At 40.3% G+C, this 18,122-nt stretch overlaps 1 protein-coding gene across 1 annotated transcript in view; it reads left to right on the top strand.

The window, feature by feature from the left end:
- Window positions 1-7,443: 7,443 nt before the first annotated feature.
- The window catches only part of LOC108703837 (zinc finger protein 850), a 28,443-nt gene continuing 17,764 nt past the window's right edge, over window positions 7,444-18,122 (top strand). The window contains exon 1 of the mRNA XM_041576350.1: window positions 7,444-7,644. The gene's annotated coding sequence lies outside the window, so the exon portion shown is untranslated. The remainder of the gene's footprint in view (window positions 7,645-18,122) is intronic.

The raw sequence follows: 18,122 nt of genomic DNA on the forward strand, positions 1-18,122 counted from the left end.
TTCCAATTACTCTAGGGGAACTTCTGTTTTGGTATGCAAGTCCTTGCCCTTTCACTTGCTGAGTGTTCGGAATGATCCTGATGGTAGGTTTACCCTTTTGCACGCCTCATTGGCGGGCTTCCCTTATATTATTGTTTGTGTGTATATACCCCCTCCATTTAATGACTCTTTACTTTATGACCTCCTCCCATTTATAGCTTCCTTGCCTTCAGACCCACTACTTATCCTAGGGGACTTCAATGCTGTGATGGATAATGACATAGATAGGATAACGACTTCGCCCAACTATAGGGCGGGCACTAGGGCATTGCGGGAATGGGCGCAGATAGCGGGTCTGGTTGATGTTTGGAGAGTGTGTCACCCGGAGGATCGTGCGTTCTCCTGTTACTCTAGAGGGGCTATGTCGAGGATTGATCTCGCCTTTGCCTCGCCATCCATGTCTTCCAAAATTACCAAAGCTGAGTTCCTCCCTAGAGGAATCTCAGATCATGCTCCTCTAAAAATTACTTGGCAGCCTCATTCTGCTCCGACCAGTAGAATGTGGAGACTGAATCCGTATTGGATTACTCACCCTGACATTATGAAGGACATTGAGCAATCTATAACCCACTTCGTTCAGGCTAATGCGAACACAGCAGAATTGCCCATGGTGTGGGACGCTATGAAAGCGTACATTAGAGGCGAATATATTTCTAAAACCTCCTATGTTCGTAAAAGAGCTAATCAAGACATGGCCAAAACTGAAGCTGACCTCAGTGAGGCGGAGGCGAGATACATCCAAGACCCCTCTGCTCATTCTAGACTTATGCATGTTTTGGCGCAACGTCGCTATGCCCAGGCGCAGTGGAAATGTGCTCAAAAAGTTATATGCATAGTAAATTTGCTTTATATGAGAAGGGGGACAAAAATGGCAAGTTGTTAGCTCTTCTCGCGAGAGAGGAGTGTGCCAGACCTGCTATTCATTCTCTTGTCAAAAATGATACTGAGATAATTTCTGACCCTTTAGAAATCAACCAAAGTTTGGCGGAATTTTATCAGTCCCTATACACTTCTAAATTGCAGAAATCCTCTTCTGAGATTGCTGCTTACTTACAACAGTTAGATCTCCCTACTTTATCCCTAGAACATAGAACTTTACTTGATGCCCCTATTCAGGAGCAGGAGGTATTGGAGGCTATAGCTTCACTACCTCAAGGGAAGACCCCGGGCCCAGACGGCATCCCTAACCTTTGGTACCATCAGTATGTTAAACAACTAGCTCCACTTCTTACGGACATTTTTAACCTGGCATCACAGTCGGCAGCCCTTCCGCTGTCTTTTCGAGATGCTACAATAGTTTTAATCCTGAAGCCGGGAAAGAACCCCCAATTGCACTCTTCTTATAGACCCATCTCCTTAATTAACTCGGATGCCAAACGTTTTGCCAAGGTGCTTGCCCGACGGCTAAACTATGTAATAACTACAATCATAGCCCCTGACCAAGTAGGTTTCATTCCACACAAGGCCGCGGAGTTAAATATTAGGAGATTATATACTAACCTGGTGATACCTCATACGAACAGGGGTACTCGAGTCATCGCCTTCTTGGATAACGAGAAGGCGTTTGACTCGGTCGAATGGGCTTATCTTTGGCAAATTTTGGTACTGTTTGGCTGCCGGAAAAATTTTATCACTTGGATTCAAGCTCTGTATACTCGACCCACTGCCAGAATTCTATCCAATCTAGAGCTCTCCCCCCCTTTCAGGCTATATAGGGGGACTCGCCAGGGGTGTCCGTTGTCACCGAGTCTTTTTGCACTTGCCATGGAGCCGTTAGCATGTTTAATTAGAGATTCACCAAATATTAGGGGCCTTGAAATAGGGAACCTTAGGGAAAAAATTTCGCTTTTCGCTGATGACACTCTTCTCTATCTGAACGACCCAGGTCCTTCGCTCCACACAGCCCTGTCCTTAATTAATACCCATACCAACTTTTCAGGCCTTAAAATTAACTGGTCAAAATCTTCCATAATGGAATTAGATCCTCTAGCTCTAACTAACATGGACCCGTCCCTTCCCTTGGTTCCAGTGGAAACATCAAAGTATTTAGGCATAGTCATCCATCCACAACTGGACAAATTCAAGGAGCTCAATCTAGATCCGTTGATGGCACAGCTTGCCCAAATGATTGATAAATGGCTCCGGCTTCCCTTATCTCTGATTGGCAGAATAAATTTATTTAAGATGAAGTTCCTCCCTAAATTTCTGTACCTCTTCCGTCAGTCCCCCATATGGGTGCCGTCTGGGTTCTTTAGGACTCTCCAAAGCCAACTAACTAGACTCTATTGGTCGCCCGGGGCTCCCAGGGTGCAATATAAAGTATTGACTTCACCAATTAGGGAAGGGGGTTTGGCAGCGCCGGATATGTTAGGCTATTTCCTGGCTGCCCATTTAACATCAGTTAAGCGTTGGTTTGGTACTGATCCGGAGGATCCGGTGACGCTACTGGAGGCACAGATGGTTGGTTCCCTGGAAGGGCTGAGAAACCTGGTTTATAGGAAACCCCCGGGCGTACCTTTCCTTACCCCTATGGTACGCAACACAGTAAGGGCATGGCAGAGGGGTTTGGCTAGACTACCACAGGGTCCTGGGTCATCCTCACCACACACTCCCCTTTGGTATAACCCCGCTCTACAGGAGTTGGTTTTAGTCCCGGACCCACAGGTGTGGGTTCAATGTGGGGTGAAATGCCTGGGGGATGTTTTTGATGATGATAACTCCTTGCTCTCTTTCCAACAGCTCAAGGACACTTTCGCTCTTCCCAATAATATGCTGTTTAGGTTTTTTCAATTACGTCATGCCCTGACGCAACAATTCAGCACAATTGTCCCTTGCATTCAAACCTCTCCACTTGAAGAGGTTCTCCGTAAGGACAGTCTTCGTAAGCCCTTATCTACTATATATGTTTCTATTCGACCAACTGATAGCTTACCTATGCCAGGGCTCTATCAAAAGTGGATTACAAATATTCCTGACTTAACTCAGGAACAATGGACTGATATTCTGGCCAATTCTGTTTCCCCGTTGATACGGGCACGTGATAGATTGATTCAATTTAAATACCTACACCGAGCCTATTATACTCCATCTGCTCTTCACAGGATGAATCCTGCATTTCCTGATGTTTGCAACCGCTGCAAGGGTTCTCCAGCTGACTTTTTTCATCTGACCTGGAAGTGCCCGTTAATCGAGGGATTCTGGATGGAGATTGCTTCTTACATTTCCCACCTTATGGCTCTGCCAGTAGAAGTGCATCCAGCAGTGCTGTTACTTAATTACCTTTCAGATACGGATACTTCCCGCACTGAAAAAACGCTCCTCACCTTCCTACTTTTTTATGCCAAGAAGGCTATTGCTATTAAGTGGAAAGAGGAACATCCACCTACTATTGCCTTTTGGATTACCCTAGTGGAGCAAGCGCTCCCGATTCTGGAGCAGGTATACTATTCGAGGGGATGCCCTGATAAATTTAATGCTATCTGGACATTGTGGATACTCCAAAACGAGTCATACTCGTCCAGGGAACCAGACTCCTCCCAACTTACGCTTGATTGGTTACTTGATCCAGACTGAAATTGGGCTACCGGATCTCTCGTCAGGGCATGCTTTATGGACTGTGAGGGCGCTATGGCTGATTCTCTCACTTAATGTGTCTGATTGTGACTAGATATGACTCATGAGGCATGGTATGTCGTGGTTGTGTTTTCTGTTTTGGGTCTCCCTCCTCCCTGCCTACATTTTTTTCTCTTCTTAATTTTCTCTCTCTCTTCTTGCTTCCCGTCTCTTTATTGTTTCCCCGGGGTGTTAATGCAAAATCACTGGCGCAATGTGTCCTTTACTTTTGTTTTTTTTACTCTGCATCAAGTGTATCATTCTGTGTATTGGATCTTGTGCTAGTAACAAATAAAACTTTAAAAAAAAAAATATTATCATAATAAATACTACATGTGTGTTAAAATGCTTGTTCAGAGTTCCCTATCGACCTATAAACAAACAAACCCTTTTCTAAGCAGTAGCAGCTCATTATCAGGGACTTTTCACTGGACACAAATAGATTTTGTCATTTTTAGTTGTAATATTGGTGTGTAGGCAGCCATCTCAGGTAATTGTGCCTGATCCTGTGCTTTCAGAAAGAGCCAGCACTTCACAATGGAACTGCTTTCAGATAAGCTATTGTTTCCCCTACTTGGCTTTCGCCAGCTTGGTTGCTGTTATCACATCTTCCACTATGTAGCACATGGGAGCATTTTCAGCAATACTAACAATTTCTGGATTCATTTTGATCTATACAATGCTGAAACCATCTCCAGGTTTCAGGTAACCTGCTTTTTGTAAGGGTAAGGGATCTTTGGTGTTATTAACCACTACCTCTCACTGTTAATGTATTGAGAAGGGTTCTTTTGGGTTCTGGAGAATTATTAAAACTGACCACTGATAAAACAGATAAGTGATTCACTGATACAGTGGCTTAGCACTGACTCCAACATAACTAACATAATGTGACTTGTGCCTGCACTTTAGGATGGAATTACTTTCTGGCAGGCAATTTCTCCTCAGGGCCGGAACTAGGGGTAGGCAGAAGAGGCAAGTGCCTAGGGCGCAAAGGTGGAGGGGCTCCAGGCACTTACCTCTTCCGACGCCTACCCCTAGTTCCAGAAGCTGTGGCAGAAGTTTTTCTCCGCTTGCGAGTGTGCGCGTCCTCTGCGCATGTGCATTCGCACGTCCTCTGGGCACGTTCGCGTGTCATCGGCGCAGTAGCATCATTGGCGCATGCGCATTCGCGCGTCATCGGCGCATGCGCAGTCGCGCATTATCGGCGCTCTTCAATACAGCAGGGGGGCGACGTAGTCGGCCAGGTTGCCTGGGGCGCCTGGCCGACTTGGCCCGGCACTGTTTCTCCTACTTAATGTAACTGAATGTGTCTCAGTGGGACATGGCTTTTACTATTAAGTGCTGTTCTTAGATCTTCCAAGCAGCTGTTATCTTGTGTTAGGGAGCTGCTATCTGGTTACCTGCTCATTGTTCTGTTGTTTGGCTGCTGGGGGGGGTGATATCACTCCAACTTGCAGTACAGCAGTAAAGAGTGGTTGAAGTTTATCAAAGCACAAGTCACATGATTGGGGCAGCTGGGAAACTGACAAAATGTCTAGCCTCATGTCAGATTTCAAAATAAAATATAAAAAGATCTGTTTGCTCTTTTGAGAAATGGATTTCAGTGCAGAATTCTGGTGGAGCAACACTATTAACTGATGCGTTTTGAAAAAAAAATGTTTTCCCATGACCGTATCCCTTTAATGTGTTTTTCTATTATTAAGCAGTGACACACTCATTTTCACTACAGTATATAATGTATTTAGTGCTAATGTTTCCACTGCCTCTCACGGTATTTAATGTATTTGTAGTAGAATTATCCTCTGCCTCTAACTGTATACTTTAGGTTCTGAAGTCACTCTTGGAAATCACGGTGCCACTATTTATAAGTGCAAACTGTATGTGTGTGTTTTTATATATATATATACAGACCCGTGGTTTAGTTACACCTGGATGCCCAGCTTGTTTGGAACAATGGGTCTGAGAGAGACAGGAGAAACAAAAACCATGTCAATGGGAGTATCTGAAGGTGCAAAAGACTGAGTGGACTGAATCTGAGAAGCAAATTGTGGAAGCAGAGAAACAATGGAACTTCTTGATTGTCTCCCTGATTTTGTCTGCAGCCTGTGAGTTTCTTTTCTCTACCTCTCTCCCCTCTAGTGTGTTGCCTGCCTGCTGCAAAGGGCTCTCTCTCCCTCACAAGAGGGCAGGCAGGATTCTCTGTACGTAAGGAGAAAGGTGGGAGGGCCAGTACTTTGGAGCAGGCAGCAACGGACAGTCTGTACGGAACGCATTTTAGGACATCCTGCAGCGAAATACTTCTCCTTCATGCGATGTCCTATGTCTTTGGAATGGCGCATCGGTTGCTTTTACCGTCAGTCATCGTTGAAATCTGCAATCGCACCTCCGTCCTCTACCCTCCCTTCTCAACCTTCAGTCTTACCAACTCCGCCATCAGCCCTCCATCCTCCACCCTCAATCCTCCACCCTCAATCCTCCATCCTCCACCCTCAATCCTCTTCCTTCCGCCCTCAATCCTCTGCCTTCCGCCCTCAGTCCTCTTCCTTTTAGTCCTCGTCCCTCCGCCCTCCCTGCTCAGTACTCCCCCGCAGATCTCTCTTTTCAGCCGACAGTCTTATTCATAACTTTATGAAGTGGTGAGCGAGGGTGGAGGGCTGAGGGGGAAGACTGAGGGCGCAGTTCGTATGACGGCTGAGAATGAAGGGTAGAGGACGCAGGTGCGATTGCAGATTTGGACGATGACTGACGGTAAAAGCAACAGATGCACCATTCCAAAGACATAGGACATCGCATGAAGGAGAAGTATTTCGCAGCAGGATGTCCTAAAATGCGTTCCGTAAGTCTGTCCCACACATTACATCATTTTACACATTACATTTGTCACATTACATAATCTTTTTATGACAACTTAAATACCCAAGACATTTAAACACTATTTGCTAGTCCCCAATCTCCCTGTGCGCAGAGTTGGTTTGTTCCGCATGGTTCATTCTATACACTGGCCCCTTGGTAACAGCAGAAAGGACACAGTGGCTGCTGTACCTTGAAATAAAGCCATTGTGGCGCCTAAATGGGCTGTTTTTCTTTTTATCTGTCCCTGTGAATTATTGTGCTTGGTAAGGACTATTAAAAGAGGTCAGAGGGGGCAAAGTCCTCTCTTTTTGGCTTGCAAGGTGATGTTGCTGTATGACTAGAAGGCAGGGGTTAATGACAAAAGCTCTCTTGCTTTCCACTGATTGGTTACCAGGCAGTAACCAATCAGTGACTTGAGGGGGGGCACATGGGACATAACTGTCGCTTTTGAATCTGAGCTGAATGCTGAGGATCAATTACAAACTCACTGAACAGTTCTGTCCCATGTGGCCCCCCTTATAGTCACTGACTAACTCAGAGTTAGAGAGCTGAAAAGCAGGAAGTAGTGTTCTGGCTATTATGTTACACATCCACTCACTCCAGCCTTTATACATTACATTTTTGCCTGACTAACTATATTAGATACATTTTTTTATTTTGCACAGTCTATCTATTTACACATTTATTTTCGCATTAAAAAAAATGGGACGGGTTTTAAAAGTCCAAACCCACTGGAACATCCAAAACTAGCCCAAATCCAAAAATTGGTGGATTTGGACTTTCAAACCTGCCACTAAGTTTTAAAAATAGCCCAATTTGGCTATAAAACCGCCAATCTGGCAACCCTGAAGGATCGTAAAAATTTCAGTTATTTTTTTACATTTACAAAGCAATCTGTGAGTTTTCCCTCTGTCCCTATCTTTTTGTCCCTCGCTTGTGCTCACTAATCCAATCATTGTTCTCTGCTGCTCTCTGTACCGCCCACATTCCACTCACAGCCAATGAGCTCCTCTCTCACCTCTTCCTGCTGCACAGCCACAGTGGGAGAAAGAGTTAAGTAAGGGAGCGGGACGGCACTAATGGTGGCACTAAAGGAGCACATGAGCTGATTATTCCCAGGGACACTTTGCTACTGATTGTGTGAGTGCTGGGCAGCTATACATACTGGGGAGCAGGTAGGGAGAGTGGGGGAATAGTAGGGATAAGAATAGGCTGTCGGCTGACTCTGTGGTGACATAAGGGGGAGGCTTGGGGGGAGGGGGGATTGGGGCACATTGAGGCCAATAGAAATGGAAGGACATTAGTGATATATTAGGAATACTGCTCCTGTAAAGGAGACATATTATGCAAATAACAAGAATGTACCAGAGCTTTATGCTCCTCTAGCTATAGAAACAATGTGCTGCATCTTTATCCTCCTGCATCATCCCAGTAATACTCGGGCTCTTTGTGTAGTTTTCATTGCCCAACATAAAAGTTCCTGGGTGAGATTTCTATGTGTTTACTGTTGTTACTGCCTGTTCCTGACCAAGTCCTGTCTTGCTGCCTTTCCTGATCTCTGCTACTATTTGACCAGTCTTCTGGATTCTGTATTCACGCTGCTTTGATAGTGACCCGGCCTGTGACCCGACTACGCTCTTGTTTATTGAATCTGTACCGATCTGTCTGTTGGTATTGACTTGGCCTGTGACCCCGACTTGCTCATCTTTTCTGCATAATGTGCAGTTCCCTTGCCTGGTCCTCTCATATTAAGATCTGGTGGCACCCGAGTAGCGGAGGGCTTCTCCCGAAGTGAAAGGTGGATGTTAAAGAGGCTGAGCCATGACCCCGACCTTGGGGTTTGTCCTGGGTTTGGAATAACAATTGAGACAGTACGTCAGGCCCAACATGGACGCTGAAGGTGCAGCAGCTTCCTCTGCTACCACGGAAGCGATCCTGGCGTGCCTGCTTTAGCGTCTAGGAGAACAGGTCATCTGCTACCACGGAAGCGATCCTGGCGTGCCTGCTTTAGCGTCTAGGAGAACAGGAATCCAACCAAGAGTAAACCATCTAGTGCTTACAGAAACTGTCAGCTCATCTGTACATCCTTCAACAGCAGCCTGTAGCTGCCATGTCTGCTCCAGCCTCATCATGCAGACTCCAGTCCGCAGCTAAGGTTGAGGAACCCATGCAATTGGGTTCAACTTGCTTGTCTTCCGAGGAAAAGGGTCGTAGGAGGGCTAATGGTTTATGCCTATATTGTGTGGACAAAGGTCATCTCCATGACACTTGTCCCAAGAGGCTGGGAAATGGCAAAACCTAAGAAGGTCTGGGGAATCCTGCTTGGGTGATGCTGTTTCTACTACTCCCCAGTCATTCTCTTCTTCACAAATTCTAATTTAGGTCCTCTTGAATTGGGATAAGGGTTATGCACAGTGCTCTACCTTCTTAGATTCTGGGGCAGCAGGGAACTTTTTTGGATGCCAGTTTTGTACACAAACATTGCATACCTATGAACCCCTTGTCCCATTGCTCTGTCTATCATTGATGATAGTTCCCTCGGGTCTGGTTTGGTGTCTTTCAAATCCAAGAATCTTCTTATGCCCCTGGGTAATCATGCTGAGCTGAGTTACTTCTATGTGATTGCCCTTGACTCCCATCATTCTAGATCTACCCTGGTTGCAGAGACACTATACCAGGCTAGACTGGTCCACTATAAAAATAATTCAGTGGAGTCCAGTGTGTGAAACCTCTTGTTTAAAGCCTACCAAAGTCCTTGCTGCTACTTCCCTAGAGGGGTTGCCTATTCAGTATTCCTCTTTTTCTGATGTCTTTTCAGAAAAGGCAGCCAAACTCCATCCACCACATAGGCATTATGATTGTCCCGTTGATTTAATTCCAGGTTCCTCTACTCATAAGGGTAGAGCATACCCCCTCTCTCTCTTCCAGAGTACCAGGCTATGGGGGAATATATCAAGGAAAGCCTGGAGAGAGGGTTCAGGTCAGTATGTGGTGGTATACCTGGACGACATCTTCATATTTTCCTCTAATCTTTCTCTTCACTGTAGTCATGTCCAGGAGGTGTTATGTAGGCTCAGGCAGCACCAGCTTTATGCCAAACTAGAAAAATGTGTCTTTTTTAGGTTTCTGTAAATTTTCTAGGATTCATTCTGTCCCAAAATGTACTAGAGATGGAGCCAGCCAATGTCCTCTGTCTAAGTAATTCAATAAATATGCAAGTGCAGGGAATGTGCATTGATTAATTGGCCAGGTCAGTAGCACTTCCATTGTACTTAAACATATTATGATTGTACATCAGGAGTGCACCCACAATCCCCCTTTATTGTATTTAACAGGTAGTTACTGACCATTAAATGAGGAATGGAGACATATTCTAGATGTGCTAAACATGTAGTTACAGTTTTTACAGATTATAAAAATTTACTGTATATTGAATCCGCTAAGCACCTAAATTCCAGACAGGCCAATTGGGCACTGTATTTTACCCAATGTAATTTGTTATAACTTTCAGGCCCGGGAAAAATTAAAGCTGATGCCCTGTCTAGACGTTTTGTCTCCCGTTGTAAAGAAGAATCTGAACCTGATTCTATTTTGGGTTAGGAAGTGATTGTGGCAGTTCTGAGTCCAGACCTATATTGTCCAAGATAAGGCTCCTTCGAATATTCCTCTGGGAAAACTTTTCTGATTGAGACTCACAACGCTAAAGTAGACCTGCACAAAGACCTGTTCCCTTCTATCGTACACTTTGGTGGCTAATCTTGAGGAAGCATGTTGGTAACTATATTGATTCGTGCCCGGTTTGTCAGCGTTCTAAAACTTCCAGGTTATTACCTCAATGGCTGCTACAGTCGCTTCCTATCCCTGAAAGGCCATGGACTTCATTGTGGAGTTACCTCCCTCAAAATGGAATATGGTAATTTGGGTAGGGGTGGATCGTTTTCGGAAAATGTAACATTTTCTTCCCCCTTCCCACCCTCCCCTCTGCCAAATCCCTTGCTGAACTCTCCCTCTCTTATTTATTAGCTGCTTTAAATATTGTCTCTGATAGGGGGGTTCATTTGTGTCAAAGTTTTGTTTATCTCTTTTTATTGATCATTAACAACAGATTACATTACAGTAAGTTATTTTTCAGTACCAATACAATAGAACAATTAAGCTATGTAGTTAAGTAAACATGGTGATGTCATAATATTTGAGATGTTATACAAACCATTGTCTAAATAAAAACAGTCTTAATTACAACACAGTAAATGCAAATAAAATCAAGGTATAACAAACCTGAAATAAGATTAAAGTTTGAATAGAATTAGAAATTAAAATTAATGTTTAAAGACTACAATTAAAATTAAAATATCTCTGCTCGAATTCTATTTAAATTAATAATGAATTCACAGTTACTCCATTCTCAGTATGAATGTGTTGGCTAATATGCTTATATTACAAAAGAATGGAATTCTCCCCAGAATCAATACAATTTAAAATAAACCTTTTCTTATTGGCCTCTATTGTTCTAAGATAAACAGACCATAAAACGCTCCCTTAATTTCTGGTTCCCCGTTTTGCAACGTATTGCCTCTTGTACGCACAGGTTATATAAATAACTCAGTATGGTTTCTAATGATGGGGGAATTTCCTTTATCCAATGTACTGTAAATATATTGACTTACGAGTTGCAGCCATTAATAAAAAATAAAAATTTAAAATATCTTCTGAGATCTTTAATTCTGAATCTTTATTCTCTACTCGAAGAGCATTTTTCCGGTCTAATAAAGCAAACAATGGAGTAATAACCAAGTCTATTTTGTTTTTTTCTCTAGCTAGCTTTTGAATTTTATACCATAACTGTCTAATATTTGGACAGGACCATAAGTAATGTAAGACGTCTATATTCTGTTCATTACATTTTGGGCAAACAGATATAGCTAAGGAATTTGACAGTTTCTTATAAGTAAACTATAACCCAAATGTACAATTCTGAATTGTTGGTCTCGCCAATTCTCTGAGTTAATTATTCGGTTATAATTTTGTTATTCGGTTATTGTATTTTTAGAAGTATTCGTGATATTATTGATGTTTTATTTTTTAAAGGTTCTTCTATAAGGTCAGATAGAGAAATAAATAGAGAATGACTGATTAATTGTGATAATGTACTCGGGTCCAGAAGTTTAATACCATTTTTTAGTTGAGAGTAAGTTAGTCTATCTTTTTCAGATAACCTATATAAGCGTTTAACTACCTCCCATGATAATGGAATGCCATTATCTTGGTCTATTATGTCTTTTATTTGGCTAATACCTTTCTTTTTCCATTTTTGCGACATCATTTCTCTATCTTTAATAGGAAAGCCTTTCAGATAGAATGGAGAAAGAAAGGATGAGATGTTATAATTCAATTTATTTTCTTTGTGGAAAAGTTCCACACCATGGACGTATCTCTGTATAGGGGATTTTTTTTAACATCTATATGTTGTTCCGACCATTTTTTATGAAGGGATGAAACTATGTGTTCCTTTGAATCCAATTTAATTTCTATGTCTAAATCCGTGAATTTCTCTTTTTCTGAGATCCATTCAATGATATACCTCACAATTGATGCCAAATTAAATTTTCTAAAGTCTGGAACGTTAAGACCCCCCATATTTTTGGCGTATCTTAGTTTGGTCAATGAGATTTTTGGCCTTCTGTTCTGCCAAATAAACTCGTTAATAGTTTGATCTAATTTCTTAATGTCAGCATGTTTTAGTAAAAGCGGTAGATTCAAAATAGGATATGACATCTTCGGAAAAATTTGCATTTTAATAAAGGCAATTCTGCCTGTAAGATTCAATGGGCAGTTAATCCATCTCTTACACCCAGAAATCAGAGCTTGAATAGCTGGGGTATAATTAAGAGAATATAATTTTGATAAATCAGATGATAATGTGATACCTAGATATTTTAATTTACCTGTGGGTATTTTTATCTTAAGGCTTTTAAGTAGGTTTTTTGGGATTGAGTCACAAATATTCAAGATTTGAGTTTTTTCACAATTGACAGTGTATCCTGAAAAAGTTTTGTAATTTTCAAAGAATGTAAAAATGTTGTTAATAGACCTTTTGGGATTTTGGATCAGAAGTAGAAGATCATCAGCAAATGCTAATGTTTTTCGAATTTTTCCTTTTGTCGTAAAACCTTGGAAAAGGTCAGAATTTTCTAAATATCTAATTAATGGATCCATTGAGATATTAAATAATAAGGGGGATAGGGGACAACCCTGACGTGTTCCTCTATATAGAGGGAAGGTTTCTGACTGTTCTCCTGCTACCACTATTCTTGCCATTGGAGATTTGTATATTTGTTCTATCATAGAAAGAAATTGACCATTTAGACCATACTCTTTGCAACAACAAAATAAATATTCCCATGAGACATTATCAAAGGCCATTTCTGCATCTAAACTCACCAATGAGCAGGGGACCTTCTCTTTTTAACTTCAAATATTGCCTGAATTAAGGTTCGAACATTTTTTGTCACTGTTCTGTTTTTAACAAATCCGCTTTGTTGGGGAGATATAATGGTCGGCAAAAAGTTTGATAGTCTATAAGCTAGTATTTTTGTGAGAATTTTGAAATCTTGATTGATTAATGAGATAGGTCTGTATGATGTGGGGTATGATAAATCTTTGTCTTCCTTTGGGATTAATTTAATGTTTGATACTATACTTGATTGCAATGTATTATTATAGCAGAATAGCTCATTATATAAGTTGGTTAGAAAGGGGGCTATTTTATGACTTAACATTTTGTAAAATGGGGATGTTAGGCCATCAGGACCTCCTGCTTTATGATTTTTAAGGTTATTAATAGTTACAATAACTTCTGGTAATTCTATTGGAGAGTTAAGATCTTTCAGTTGAGAAGTGGTTAGTTTTGGTATTGAAACTTTAGAAAAAAATTGCTTCATTGCAGATTTGTTTAGTTGAGAATGTGCATATAGATCTTTATAATATTCTCTAAATATCTTAACAATTTCTGTTGGAGAATTTGTCAATTGATTCTGTTTATTTCTAATAAGAATTATTTTATTGGATCTTGTCCAGATACGTGTTAAATTCGACAGTAGTCTATTAGATTTATTACTTAGATTATTAAATTTGGCTTTAGAATAAGACATATTTAAGTCATCTCTTAATCTATTCCAATATTTTAGTTTGTCCAAAGATTCCTTATATTTTTCACTATTTTGTTTAGAGGGATGTAGAATGAAATTTAAGTATGCTTTCCCCTGTTTTTTGCTCAAGGATATAAATTCTTTGTTCATCTTTTTTATAAATTTGGATTTGTAATTGGTAATTTCTCCTCTAATAACAGCCTTCAACGTATCCCACAATACGGGAAGATTTCTTTTGTGAGATTGGGTCTCCTTTAAAAAAAGATCCCATCTCTTGGATAACATATTAGCAAAGTCAGGCCTCTCTGAGAGAAATGATGGAAAAGACCACGGAATAAATGTTTTAGGAGGGGTTTTAGATATCACTTCTGTTATAACCGGAGCGTGGTCAGATATGTTAATATCGCCAATTGTAATTGTCCGTGTGTTTCTTATTACATCTAGTGAAGAGAAAGTATAGTCTATACGGGTACCTATACCATGTGTGTGAGAAAAAAACTAAATGCTTTATCTGAGGGATGCAGAACTCTCCAAAGATCAACTAAATTGGTTTGTTTCAAAAAATTAGTTATTAGTTTGGATATGCCAAAAGATGGTGAGTGGTTGCAACCAATTTTATCTAGTACCACACATGAGATTCATTAAAGTCCCCTCCAATAACCAATTTCATTTGAGGATATGTGATAAGCTTTTGAGTTATATAATTGAAAAAACTCTCTTTATTTATGTTTGGAGCATATATAGACCCAAAATTCCAAGTTTTGTCATGTAGAAGAGTTTCTACAAAAATATATCTGCCACTTTCATCCCTGTCAAAGTTCAGGATTTGAATGTTTAATGATTTATGAAATAGTATTGCTACTCCTCCCTTCTTGTTGATAGCTGGAGAAAATACTATTTCACCTACCCAACCTCTTTTCAGTTTTTCAGATTCTATTTCTGATAAATGCGTTTCTTGTAACATTACTATATCACCTTTTAGTCTTTTCAGCTCTGTAAGAATTTTCTTTCTTTTTACAAATGAATTTAGCCCATTCACATTCCACATAATAATATTAATCATTGTCAAATTTGTGGCAGATAAGAGCAGAATATTCTACATGGAAAAAAAATTCTGAGATATGTTGAGCAGAGAGACAAAAGAAATGCCCTAACTAGATTTATCAAGCAGAGAGATAGAATAAAACCCCTATCTAAGTAGGGTATCAAACAAACATATTGTGATATGAGTTGGAAAAATTGAACAATTAATGATAACATAACAAAATATTTAACATAAAAATTAACTAGCTTAGGGTAATAACCCATAAAGCAATATCTGTATAACAGGATAAATGACTTCACTTTTTTCCTGGAGAGAAGGAAGTAAAAAAAAACTCTATAACTAAGATCAGTAACAGGGTGAACCGAAACCACCACCCTTGCCCAAATTATACTTATTGAGTCTAGTTTTGCTATGCTTTTCTTAATTGATCATAGTGTCATCTGTTCCTGGATCTTTAAGAAGGGGAGAAAAAAACTCTCTAACTAAGATCAGTAACAGGGTGAACCGAAACCACCACCCTTGCCCAAATTATACTTATTGAGTCTAGTTTTGCTATGCTTTTCTTAATTGATCATAGTGTCATCTGTTCCTGGATCTTTAAGAAGGGGAGATCTTGATCTGGATCTTGACTTTGAGGGAAGATCTATATCCCGATGCTTTTGTAGATGGTGTTGAGGGTCTTTCAGAAATTGTCTTCTTTCCTTAGGTGAGACTTGAATGTTATCCTTTGGTCCAGTTTGGCATTTTGGTTTTGTATTCCATTTGATGTACAAAATGTTGTGCTTCTTTAGGATTTTCAAAAATATGGGTTCCTGAAGTCAGAAAAATCTTGAGTTTGGCTGGATAAATGAGGGCAAACTTTATATTCAGTTTAAATAAAGATTGACATGTAGAAAATTCCTTACGCTTCTGAGACAGCAATGTTGAATAGTCCTGGAATATAAGAACTTTTTTCCCATCAATGTCTAGACTAGCAATGTTCATTTTTTTGTAGGCTTGGAAGAGTATGTTTTTCTCTGAATAGTTTAGAAACCTTGCAATGACTGCTCTAGGTCTAGTTTGCATTTGGTCGATAGGTGGCCCCAAGCGATAGAGTCTTTCTATTTTCATATTGGATAGCTCATGGTGTATGCCCAACTTTGCAGGTATTGATTTAGTTATGTATAAATGAATATCCTCGGTATTATAGGATTCTGGAATTCCAATGAATCGTAAGTTGTTTCTTCTTGTTCTATTCTCAAGATCATCAATTTTTGATTGTAATTCACTAGTTTTCTTTTCCAATACCTCTATCCTTGTAAGAGATGAGATTGTGTCATCCTGGATTTCCGAAACTGTCTCTTGAAGATTTGTTATCTGTTGGTCATGTGAGGTAAGCTTATCTGTAATGTTATTTATGCTGGCTTGTAATTTTTCAGTCATATTTTCCATTGAAGTTTTTATAGTCAATTCTATAGTTGGATTGAGAAGCTTTGCGACTTCTCTAGCCATTTCTGAAAAGTTATTTTCATTTGAAGGTTTTGAGAATGGTTTTCTGGTTAGGTTAACTTCAGTAGCCATTTCACCATTTTTTGTACTTTTATATTTATTTTTTTCATAGGTTTTTCCATTTGTTTTTACATGGAATTGTTGTGATGAGTTAAAGTTCTCCATCCTTTTGCCTGGGGTGCTTTAAGTATTACTAGCAGATAGATTTGCTTTTCCTTTGTTTTAGATAGGGGGTTATCCCCACTATTATATGCTGTTATAACTTGAGTATATTTGAGCAAAAGCACTCTCAAGTATAAATATCTAGTATAGGTCAATCTAAAAAAACAAAAAAAAACAAAACATCTGTACCCCGGCGGATTCAGAACACTTCCATTCATGCAACTCTCACAAGTAACACCTGTATCTAGGAGTTGCATGACACATTGGATAATCCTATCACAACTACACAGAATCAACACCTCTGTGAGTTTCTTCAGATGCCACCTCTTTGAAGAGTTACAATGTGCCATTGTAAATGGATTAGTGGAAGAGTTTATATGACGAGAACTTCCCACACCAGTCAGTTGTACTGAAGAAGCTGCTCGGATGAGTAGTGAAACGTCTTCATCGATTACTCAGCAAGTCCAGTTGTTTTTAGATTGACCTATACTAGATATACCATGACCTGGATGAATGAAAATCTTCATAGTCTCAAGTATAAATGTTTTTCAGGTCAATATTAGTGTGTCCTTTATTTATTTATGAGTTTAAATGTTTGAATGTTCAGTTTTAAGTAATGTCTTTCCTCACAGTTACCTTAGCCGTGACATAAAAAAACAAAAAAAAAAACCCTCTGCTTTATTCAGTGTCACCCAAATACTTTCACTGGTCTCACAGCACCCAGACCATGCCTTTCAGAAAGAAGAAGAGACCAGACTACTGCCAAGATAAATTGCAGTTCTTAATTATAAGAAAGAGAGATCTGGCTTTTATCCAGGAGGATTACTGTCACATTTTTTAGATTTTAATAGCAGGCAACAGTAGTGTTTCTCAGAGCTTCACACCCGCACCTCCTTCATCTCAGGCACCGTAACTGGAAGTGTGTCAAAGTTTTGGAGGGCTTTTTGCTCCTTGATGAGTACTGATTTGTCTTTTTCCTCTGCATACCATCCACAAACCAATGGTCAGCCTTAGAGAACAAATCAGTCGTTGAAACAATATGTGCATCTCCTTTTTTTTTTTTTTATTACTTTTTTTTTTTTACTATAATCCCTGAACCTTTTTATGTTCATCTTCTGATGTGCCCTCCATAAATTATTTCGCTAAATTTGACAAGGGGTACAAAATTCTTTATCCTCAGTGGTGGCTGCCCAGAAAAAAGCCTCAGACAGGCATCGCAGGGTGTCTCCTGAGTATCAGGTTACTGATAAAGTCTGGGTTTCCTCTAAGAATATTCCTTGGAAGGTCTCCTCTGCTAAATTGGGACCTAAATTCATTGGTCCTTTTCCAATATCTGAGATCATTAATCCCAGTACTGTCTGGTTGTAACTTTCTCCTGAGCTTAAGATTTCTAATTAATTTCATGTTTCTTTTTTTAAAACCTACCAGAATTGTTCATCAGTCTTCTCCTCCATCTCCATTGTCTGTCGAATGTCAGTACTTGGTGCAGAAAATAGTTGATTCTTCTCTCTCCAGAGGTAAATTACAGTATTTAGTGCATTGGGAGGGTTATGGTCCTGAGGAGAGGTTGTGGGTAGGGATGTAGCGAACTGTTCGCCGGCGAACTTGTTTGCGCGAACTTCGACCGTTCGCGTCCGCCGAATGTTCGCGAACGTCGCGCGACGTTCGCATTTTGAGTTCGCGTTCGATTCAAATACAAATCGTTCGACCATTCGACCATTCGAATTCCTTCGACCGCTAAAAATCGAACGATTTCCATTCGTTCGAACGATTGT

Source organism: Xenopus laevis, chromosome 9_10L (assembly GCF_017654675.1).
Source record: "Xenopus laevis strain J_2021 chromosome 9_10L, Xenopus_laevis_v10.1, whole genome shotgun sequence".
Lineage (NCBI taxonomy): Eukaryota > Metazoa > Chordata > Amphibia > Anura > Pipidae > Xenopus > Xenopus laevis.